Below are 11,033 nucleotides of genomic sequence, written 5' to 3' on the forward strand. Positions count from 1 at the left end.
ACACCTATTTGTGAATGCTACAGTAGCCTGTGGCTACTGAGCTGAGTGCTCAGCCAATGGCTATTGAGCTGAGCTGAGTCCATGGGTCTTTGAAATCTCTGCGCTAAATGAAGGAATAACATTTAAGATCTGATGTCATTACATTTTCGATATATTTACATAAAAAACATTATATACACGGTAAATTACAGTGTTTGATTTACACTCTAATATCTATTTTATATTGAGGTGAAAACATCTCCTTCAAACAACTGGATTTATTCAAGTTTCTCACCAAAAACTTAATTTTATGAGATTACATTTGAACACATCATGATAACTAGGGATGCACTACTGACTACAGACACACAAAATGACTACAAATAGACACAAAATGACAAAAATGAGAAACAAAATGACTACGAAGACACTAAGTGACTACAAAGAGACACAACATGACTACAAAGAGACACAACATGACTACAAAGAGACACAAAATGACTACAAATAGACACAACATGACTTTTTTTTCAGATCGAGTACAAGTACAAGTACTTTCAATTGGGTACTCGCCGATACGAGCACCGATACAAGTACTCCTCTGTGCCAACAAACCCTCGTTAACAACCAGCTGGAGGGTGTGAGCGACACACAGCGGATCAAGTGTCTTAATGAGTGTTTTGAATCCGGGCTTTTCAACTACTCTTACCGGTGTTGTGATGTAGGTGTTTACAGCGGCCGTGATTTCTTTCCATTTTTCACTTTTTTTGTCATATGGGATTGCTTTGGAAAGCGAGGAAGCCAGAGTCATTCGCCTCTGGACTGGTTCTGGTTGCTTTGGTCGTGTTCTCGCTACCGTACTCGCTTTGACGCTTCAGTTCTTTCGCTCTCTCCGGGCTCCGGGCTCCGGGCTCCGGGCTCCGGGCGCCGGGCTCCGGGCGCCGGGCTCCGGGCTCCGGGCGCCGGGCTCCGGGCTCCGGGCGCCGGGCTCCGGGCTCCGGGCTCCGGGCTCCGGGCGCCGGGCTCCGGGCTCCGGGCTCCGGGCTCCGGGCGCCGGGCTCCGGGCTCCGGGCTCCGGGCGCCGGGCTCCGGGCTCCGGGCTCCGGGCCTCCGGGCCTCCGGGCTCCGGGCTCCGGGCTCCGGGCTCCGGGCTCCGGGCTCCGGGCGCCGGGCTCCGGGCTCCGGGCTCCGGGCGCCGGGCTCCGGGCTCCGGGCGCCGGGCTCCGGGCGCCGGGCTTTCGCTCTCCGCTGCTTCCCTCCAAAAACAAAAACACGCCGGCTGAATACGTCACACACTCGCCCAGGAGAGCGGTCTGGATGGGGGCGGAGTCTGTGACGTATGTGTCTGTGTCTGAAAGGGAGCCGGAGGAGAGAAGAAAATGCCAAACGAGTCTCATGCCGGCGGGGTGGTTTAAAACATTTCAGTCAGGACCACTTTAGTCAAAGAACTTAATCCATTGCAGTAATATATACAGTATATTTGGCGGTATGGCTCTGCTCTGGGACCTCCCTGCCCATCCACACGCATACGTGGTTCCACATGCCTATGTGGTAGCATAAGGCAAGGAGAGCACTCCTCCTTGCCCTTCCAGGTGCATACATGGAAAGCCAAAGGCAGGGAGAGCAGCAACAAAGACCCCCCTGGGTGCCAAACAGAGCCGGCATCAATGACAACAGAAATACATTGATTAAAGGTCTCATATTATGCCCATTCCAGGTTCATAGATGTATCCTAATGTTGTACTAGAACATGTTTACATGCTGCTTCCGTACCAACATATTAGAAAGTTATAACAATCCCTCCTGAGGGAACATGTGTGTATTAAATGTCATGGCATGGCTGACATTGAATGTTTTCTTCAGTGATTAATAATAAAAAATAAAAAATACATGACTTGAGTTCTTGTAGGGTGTGAATGAATGGAAATGACATGTTGTGTAAACTTTTGTAAGATGAAATGATCTGAAATGATTGATTTGCTTTCATCAACAATTAGGACCAAATGTGGTTCAGGGTCACAGATGCAGGTGACGCATTAACACGTGTCCTGTAGACACACACAGGTGCATAAACAGCATCTACGAGTTATCAGATGTGGAAATGTTGGCTGCGTCCTCGCGGTGTTGTAATGTCTGCCCACGCCCTAATTAAACATGTGGGCTGAGGACTAATATTTGATATGTGTGGCTCCAAACTAGACACTCTTTGACAGCGGGTCTTTCGAGCACATTTAGCATAATAATAAATGCATAAATACATACATTTAAAAATAAATAATAATTATTATTAATACAATAAAAATGCACAATTAAATAATTTAATAATAAAATAAATAAATAAAAGATATATAAATGCAAAAAATACATAAATGCAAAGAAAGAAAGAAATACATAGAAAATTAAATTCATAAAAATACATACATGAATATACAAAAGGGAAAATTAGACAGAAGAGTAAATAAATAAGGAAATTAATACAAAGATAAATAAATAAAGAAGCAAATTAAATGTATAAAGAAAAGAATACAGAAATAAATAAGTTTGGGGAAATAAATAAGGGGTGAAATGCAAAGGGAAAATGGTGCATAAATAAATAAATGCATTAATACATGCATTTAAAAAAAGAAAATAATTATTATTAATATAATAGAAAATGCACAATTAAATAAATAAATAATAAAATAAAAAAGAAAATAAATAAACACATTGAAATTAAATAAATAAAAATAGATACATGAATAAATAAAAAAGAGAAAATAAGACAGAAGAGTAAATAAATAAGGGAATTGTTACAAAGATAAATAAATAAAGAAGCAAATTAAATGTATAAAGAAAAGAATACAGAAAAAAAGAAGTTTGGGGAAATAAATAAGGGGTGAAATGCAAAGGGAAAATAGTGCAGAAATGAATAAATGCATTTATACAACATTTAAAAATAAATACTAATTATTATTAATATAATAAAAATGCTCAATTAAATAAATAAATAATAAATTCAAAAAAAATAAATAAAATAAAATACATTAAAATTAAATTAATAAAAATAGATACATGAATAAATAAAAGGGACAATTAGACAGAAGAATAAATAAATAAGGGAATTAATACAAAGTAAATAAATAAAGAAGCAAATTAATCACATATTTATTTATTCATTGATTGATTGATTTTTTTATTTTTGCAGGTTCCATCCTCCGTATAGGAGAACTACAGTGGCTCCCTATGTAGATATAAACGACTCATTCTAAGGTAACGAAAACAACGATTCCTATTTTCAGGTGATTATACACTAAAGAAAACACACTTTTTAATATTATATTACAGTTTCTTCCTCCTCCTCCTTTTCCTCCTCCTCCTTTCCCTGGACTTTGACTGTGCAGCGCCTGCGGGAGACTCACACAAACACACACCAGTATGCAGACGTGTTAATACATGTTGTGTATGACTTTATATGACATATAAAATATCGTTTTCATTATAGAAACAATCAGATCGACCGCTGTGTGGTCTCCTCTGTGTTCAGATGTTTCCCCCTGAGGAGAGGAGAATGTGCACAGTTACAGTATGGAGGTTAATGACACAGAACACGTGTTATAATGGATTTCATCTTTATCTATATTGAAACCGGAGAGGTTGACCCCCTGACCCTCACAGTCTGCTGTTATTTTCAGGTCAAAATAGTTATTTTTTACTGCACATTATCAGTTCTTTTGTTACAAATGAAAATGAACTCACTGTCTGTTTTTATTACTCCCACCCAGAGTTAGAAACTCGGATATGATTGTGACACACAGCGATGAGTTAATTTTGTTTAACTTGTTAACGTAACGGGTTCTGCCCAACGTTTTCTACCCGGTCTAGACCTGCTCTATATGAAAAGAGTCTTCTTGACATAACTTCTGTTATGATTGAATTTATTTTTAAGTTGAAGCAAGTTCGTTTAAATATCTGGATTTTTCAGGACTATGCCGGGCCTACTGTTCATTTTACTGTTCAAGTTTTTACCATCAGTTACTTGAAATGTGGACGATAAATGCTGCAGTTGAGTCCATTCTCAATTAGAATAAAATCATTCACTGTTTATATTAGTAAATAAATGGTATTAATTAGGGCTGTCTATCGTTTAAAATATTTTAATCATGATTAATCACACATTTCTCTCCAATCACACAACCTGGACTTCCACTGCTATGCCGATGACACTCAGATCTACCTCAGCACCAACACCCCCCACAACCCACCCCTCTCCCACATCAACTCCTGCCTCTCCGCAATTAAAACCTGGATGCAATAGAATTTTCTTATATTAAACAGTGACAAAACAGAACTCCACCCTCAGCAAAACCAACAACCTCACACTCACCATCGATGGCACCTCTGTTTCCCCCTCCCCCCAGGCACGCAACCTCGGCGTGATTCTTGACCCCACCCTCTCCCTTGAGCCCCACATCCGCCAACTGGTCAAAATATCCTTCTTCCACCTACGCAATATTGCAAAGATCCGTCCCTCCCTCACACCACCTGCTGCAGAAAAACTCATCCACGCCTTCATCTCCTCCCGCCTTGATTACTGCAACTCTCTCCTCTATAGCCTCAGCAACACCTCCATCAATAAACTCCAACTGGTCCAGAATGCAGCTGCCCGACTCCTCACCCACACCAAATCATGGCATCACATTACCCCAGTCCTCAAAGACCTCCGCTGGCTCCCCGTCTCCCACCGGATCTCGTACAAAATCCTGACCCTCACCTACAAAGCCCTCCACCAACTTGCCCCCCCCTATCTCTCTGACCTCCTCTCCCCCTACCAACCTCAACGGTCCCTCAGATCCACCTCAGCTGGTCTACTTTCCACCCCCAAGTCCAACCTCCGCAGCTTTGGGGACAGAGAATTCTCCAGGGCAGCTCCCAAGCTCTGGAACTCCCTCCCAAAACTCATCAGAGACTCCGATTCCCTCCCCATATTCCAGTCCCGCCTCAAGACCCATCTTTTCTCCTCTGCTTACTTGTAGCCCCCTCCTTCCAATACCCATTTGTCCGTGTGTATGTATGAGAGTGTGCCTCTGTATGTCGCCTGTGTATGTCGTTCGTCTCCTGTTTGTCTCACACCGTTTCCCCCCCACTAGTGCAAAGCGTCTTTGAGATCTTTAAAAGCGCTATATAAGTTTAATTTATTATTATTATTTATTATCATTTCAAAATGAACCTTAAATGGAGATTTATCAAGATCTGATGTGTTTAGTTATGCCTCACATAGACGAGGTCTTGAATGCAAACTAACCATCTTTTCTAACCCACTGCATTATCTGACACACATTAAGATCACATACAGAAACTGTGAATTAGTTAAACACAAACATACAGCTCCAGATAATCTCAACCCCCACATCACCCCCCTCTCTGTCCTTCATGAGCACATGTGATCCGAAGAACAAAGAGGCCATGTGGTGACATGTTGGCGGCCATCTTTGATCCCGCCATCTTTGTAGTTTTACAGTGCTCGCCCCTTTTGTCTGTAGGCAGACATCTTGATACAAGAAGCCATCTTGTCTCTCTCTCTCTCTCTCTATCTCTCTGTCTCTCTCTCTTTCTCTGAGTGCATGCTGGAGTGGAAGACGGTGAGAGCGTGTCTGAGCGTGATTGTGTTTTCTATCTTTTGTTTGTTTGTTAGTTTGTTTGTTTTTTAGTTTGTTTGTTAGTTTGTTTGTTGGTTAGGGTTAGTGTGGAGTGTGCTGTGTGTATTTCCCTTTTTCCTTTCCCTCTTCTGCCTGGTTTCCTATCTTTTTTCTCTTTATTTCTTTTTTCACGGGAAGGTGTTTTGGGGGTTTATTTAAATTGTATTGGTTTAAGTGGTTTAAGTGGTTTAAGTGGTTTAAGTGGTTGGTTCAGGAGCTGGTTCTTAGTTTTGTTTGGGGGAGTGCAGGCCTGCAGGGCCCTGTGCTGGGCCGGCCGGCATGGCTTCACAGTCGGGTGGAGGAACAGAGGCTGTCTCGCTTCGCCACGGTATCAGATGTGTGCCTGAAAGCGGTGCTACGGTAGAAGATGTCCTGAAAGCGGTCGGCGAACAGGTAGGATGCGAACATCTTGGCTATGCTTCGCGGATGAATAAGGCTGTGGTGGTTTTTCTTAAAAAAGAAAGTTTGGTTAGCCAGGTGATGGCTAGCGGTGTTTGGGTGAAGGGAGTGTTGGTGCCCGTGTCACCGCTTTCAGCTCCTGCTACGAGAGTTGTCGTTTCCAACGTTCCCCCATTCATTAAAAGTGATGCCCTGGCAGGTGAACTCTCCCGGTTTGGGAAGTTTGCAAGCGGGTTCAAACCGATCGCTCTCGGGTGTAAGGATCCAGGGCTGAAGCACGTTCTATCGCTCCGCAGGCAAGTGTTCATGTATCTGAGGAGCGCAGATCAGAGTCTGAATGTGAGCTTCGGTGTGAAGGTTGGGGAGAGCTCGTACATAGTGTATGCGAGCACAGACAGTCTGCGGTGTTTTGAGTGTGGTGACATCGGGCATAAAAGGTTTGCCTGCCCGCACTCAAAACGGGCTGAGGGAGACGCCGGTCGTACCTCGAGCCAGCTGACAGCAGAGGCGAACAGCGCGGCTACAGCGGAGGCGAACAACGCGGCTACAGCGGAGGCGAACAGCGCGGTAACAGTGGAGGCGAACAGCGCGGCTACAGCGGAGGCGAACAACGCGGCTACAGCGGAGGCGAACAGTGCGGATACAGCGGAGCGGCGGTCAGGGAGAGGAGGAGTGAAGGGACCGAGTCAGGCTGGTACAGAACCACAGGCACCAGGGGGAGATCAGGGCCAGGAGGTACTGGAGGAGGTGGATGGAGATGGGCAAGAGGTTTTGGCAACAGGTGGTGAGGCTGGGGGGACAGGTGGGACCGAAGCGGTGCCAGGAACAGTTGCACTCCCAGGGCCGGAGCCAACAGTGGGTGTGGAGGGGGGCCCCCCTCCCCAGGTGGCAGCGGACAATGCGGGTGAGGCCTCCGGGCATGGACACCTGGGAAGGAGGGGTCGTAGTGAGTCTGTGAAGAGGAGAACGATGGTGGTAGAGGAGGGAAACCCCTCTGGGGTGCAGTCACGGCCTGATAAGGTTTCCCCGGTGGGCCAGGAGGTAAGTCAGGAAGGGGCTGTGGGTGGAGCCGCGCCAAAGAGTAGGCAGGAAGGAGCGGGAGAAGGGATGGAGCTTGACGGGGATATAGTGGAAGGGGAGGTAAGTGGGATGATGTCTGAAGAGGAGGAATCTTCATCATCTGAGTCTGAGACAGAGCAACAGAAGGAGAAAGAGCTGTACTCAGTGAAAGAGTTAAACCACTTCCTCAATGAAACCAAGAACAAGAAAAATGTGCCTCTCGCTCGGTTCTTCCCAGATTCTAAAAAGTTCCTTAAATCTGTGAGCCATGCCACCAAGGCTGCAGACGCAACGTTCCTGACTCCCAAAAAGAAGTACAGGCTCAGTAAATGGGCTACTTCAGTGAGGAAAGGTATGCCATAGATCACAGTTTAAAATGAATAGTTTGCATAATGCACATATGCCGGTGGGGCTTTTCCTCTCGTTCACGTTTGCAATCTTTTCCTTTTCTCTTCTTATGGACGTTTTACGTATAGGCACTCTCAACATTAACGGCGCCAGAGACCAGGGGAAAAGGGCTGTGTTGGCAGAATTTGTAAATCAAAAACATGTTAATGTATTGTTCTTACAAGAAACCCACAGTGATGAAAAAAATGAAGTGGACTGGGGGGTCTGGTGGAAAGGAGCACAGGTTTTAAGTCATGGCACCAATCTTAGCGCTGGTGTTGCTGTGCTATTCTCGCCAGGACTTGGACTAAACATCACCTCCCATAAGGAAGTGTCCAAGGGGAGGCTGTTGGTGGTCAGGGCTAACATCAGGAGTAAATCCTTTGTGTTTGTAAATGTGTATGCGCCTAATACAGGAAGGGAGCGCGGAGCTCTCTTTGGGGCTTTGCGACAGGAATTGGATTTGGTGGGGATGGATGAGGTTTTAGTGATGGGGGGGGACTGGAACTGCACAATTAACCCCTTTTTAGACAGAAGGGGGGAGGAGCCACATGTGGGTGCTGCTGGGGTTTTAAGAGACATTGTTTTAAGTAAAGATCTGATAGACACCTGGAGGCTCCATCATCCAGATGCCAAAAAATATACTTGGTTAAAGGTCGGGTCAGATAGGGTCAGTGCAGCACGGCTAGACCGCATCTACATTTGGAAACAACATAGTAATAAGCTGGTCAAAGTGAGCATAGTACCGTCTGGTTTCTCGGACCACCACCTGGCACTGGCTCACCTCTCCATTACACCAGGCCCTCTGAGGTCTCCATACTGGAAGCTTAACATCAAGCTTCTGCAAGATGCCTCCTTTTGCTCAAGCTTTGAGGAGTTTTGGAGTAGGTGGAGGGCCAGGAGAGGAGATTTTGTCTCATTATGTTTGTGGTGGGATGCCGGTAAGGCCCACATCAGACACTTTTGCCAGCAATACTCTGCTTTTTCCACGGCTGAGGTCAAAAGGGTGTTGGGTGGCCTGGAAAGTAGCATAAGTAGGATTGAAGATGAGTTGGTAAGTCACAACACAGCAGGAATGGAAAAAAATCTCACTGAACTGCGTAGAGACCTTGGGGCATATCTCCAAGAGCGGGCTAAAGGGGCTCTTGTGAGGTCGCGGTTCTCCATGCTAAGGGAGATGGATGCCCCCAGTGCATTCTTCTTCGGGTTAGAGAGGAAACATGGGGAGGATAAGCAGATGCACTGTCTGCGTCTGGCTGATGGGAGGGTAACCTCGGTTATGGGTGAAATGCGAGAGGGAGCTGCAAAATTTTATGGGGATTTATTTTCTGCTGAAACTTGTGACAATGTGTGCACTGGAACCTTGCTGGAGGGCCTACCAAGACTCTCTGAGTCTCAAAAGACTAGTATGGACTTGCCCATTACCCTACAAGAGCTGAGTGAGGCAGTCTCTCAAATGGCCCCTGGGAGGGCCCCGGGGATCGACGGCCTGCCGGTGGATTTTTATAAAAAGTTCTGGGGAATACTTGGAACAGACTTATTTGAAGTACTTTGTGAATGTGTGGAAGCAGGGGAGCTACCTCTGAGCTGCCGTCGGGCGGTTCTGGCTCTGCTACCAAAAAAAGGGGATTTGAGCGACTTGAGGAACTGGAGACCTCTGGCATTGCTCTGTGCGGATTTTAAAATCTACTCTAAGAGCCTTGCCAACAGACTCAAGAACTTATTGGACTCAATTGTGCACAAGGACCAATCATACTGTGTACCAGGTCGCTCAATGATAGACAATCTCCACCTACTACGCGACATGTTGGACTTGGCTCGACTCTCAAATATAAACTTTGGTCTGTTAGCCCTAGATCAAGAGAAGGCTTTTGACAGGGTGGATCATGGGTACCTGTTTAAAACACTGTCTGCTTTTGGATGTGGGGAAAGGTTTATTACAGGGGTTAAGGTGTTGTACGCTGGGGCCTCATGTTTAGTTAAGGTAGGGGGGGGGGGCTGAGTAGGCCTGTAGAGGTGGGGCGAGGTGTAAGGCAGGGATGCCCTCTCTCGGGGCTCCTGTATACTCTGGCCATTGAACCACTGCTTGTGATGATACGCAAGAGGTTGCAAGGAGTGAGAGTGGTGGAGCTCGGTTTTAACACCCCTGTAATGGTCTCCGCTTATGCGGATGACATCTCAGTACTGGTAAGAGACAGGCAGGACGTACAGGCCTTGGAGAACTGCCTCCAGACCTATGAGAGAGCATCCTCAGCGAGACTTAATTGGGCTAAGAGTGAGGCTTTGTTATGTGGGGACTGGAGGCAGGACATGGTGCCTCCACTGCCTGGGCAGCTGCAGTGGTGTAGAGAAGGGCTGAAGGTGTTAGGAGTATACCTGGGCTCGGAGGGCTGGGTCAAGAAGAACTGGGAAGGGATGCTGCAGTCGGTGGAAGGAAGGTTGTCAAAGTGGAAGTGGCTGCTCTCCCAGGTGTCATATCGAGGGAGAGTGCTCATCATGAACAACCTGGCAGCTTCGTCCTTGTGGCATCGGCTGGCTGTATTGGTTCCTCCTCGGGGTTTTCTGCAGGAGGTCCAAAGGAGGCTGGTGGATTTCTTCTGGACGGGACACCATTGGCTAAAGGCTGCGGTCCTGTATTTACCAGTACAGGAGGGAGGGCAGGGCCTGGTGGAGCTCGAGAGCAGAGCAGCTGCCTTCAGACTTCAGGCTGCACAACGGTTGCTGTACAGGACCGACGTGTGCTGGTGGGAGCCGGCACAGGCTTTGCTGAGGAGGGCTGGCGGTTTGGGGCTGGATCGGCAGTATTTCCTGATGACCCATGAAGGTCTGAGCACTGCGGAGCTGCCTGACTACTACAGAGAGATGTTGAAGACGTGGTCGCTCTTTAACGCCACACGGAGAGCAGGTATGGAGCCAACACCATGGGTTTGGGAGGAGCCGATTTTCAACAACCCACTCATTCCACTGCGATCAGTGCAGACAGCCACCATCAGAAACCGGATTATGTCTGGTGGTATTACCACACTTAGCCACCTGAGGCAGACGGGGACCGGGGGATGGAAGACCCCGTTTGACCTGACACAACAGACTGGACTGAAATCCCTGAGACTGCTGGAGAGGCTGAGGGGAGAGGTGCTGGGTTCGCTGTCTGGGCCAGTGCTGGACTGGTTCAATCAGCCGCGGGGGGAGGAGGAGCCTCCCTGTTTCCCCTCGGTAGAGGTGGCCGCCCTGACGGGTGACTGGCAGGAAGAACGGGGGAAGCTGCTGACCTTTGCCACTCCGAGCCTGGGCATCTTTAGGGAGATGAAAGGGAAGATGCTTTACGCTGCACTGGTGAAGATCAGGAACCTCAGAGCTCTGCAGGAGGTGAAGGAACATCAGTGGCAGGGAGTTCTGGGTGGGCAGAGCATGGCAGGGTTCAGGTGGAGGGTGCTTTATAAGCTTCCTCTCCAAAAGAGGTCAGGAGATCTACAGTGGAGGGTCATACATGGGGCCCTGGCAACAAACACCTTCCTGGCAAAGGTTGACTCAACT

Source organism: Sebastes fasciatus, chromosome 6, assembly GCF_043250625.1.
Source record: "Sebastes fasciatus isolate fSebFas1 chromosome 6, fSebFas1.pri, whole genome shotgun sequence".
NCBI classification, from domain to species: domain Eukaryota; kingdom Metazoa; phylum Chordata; class Actinopteri; order Perciformes; family Sebastidae; genus Sebastes; species Sebastes fasciatus.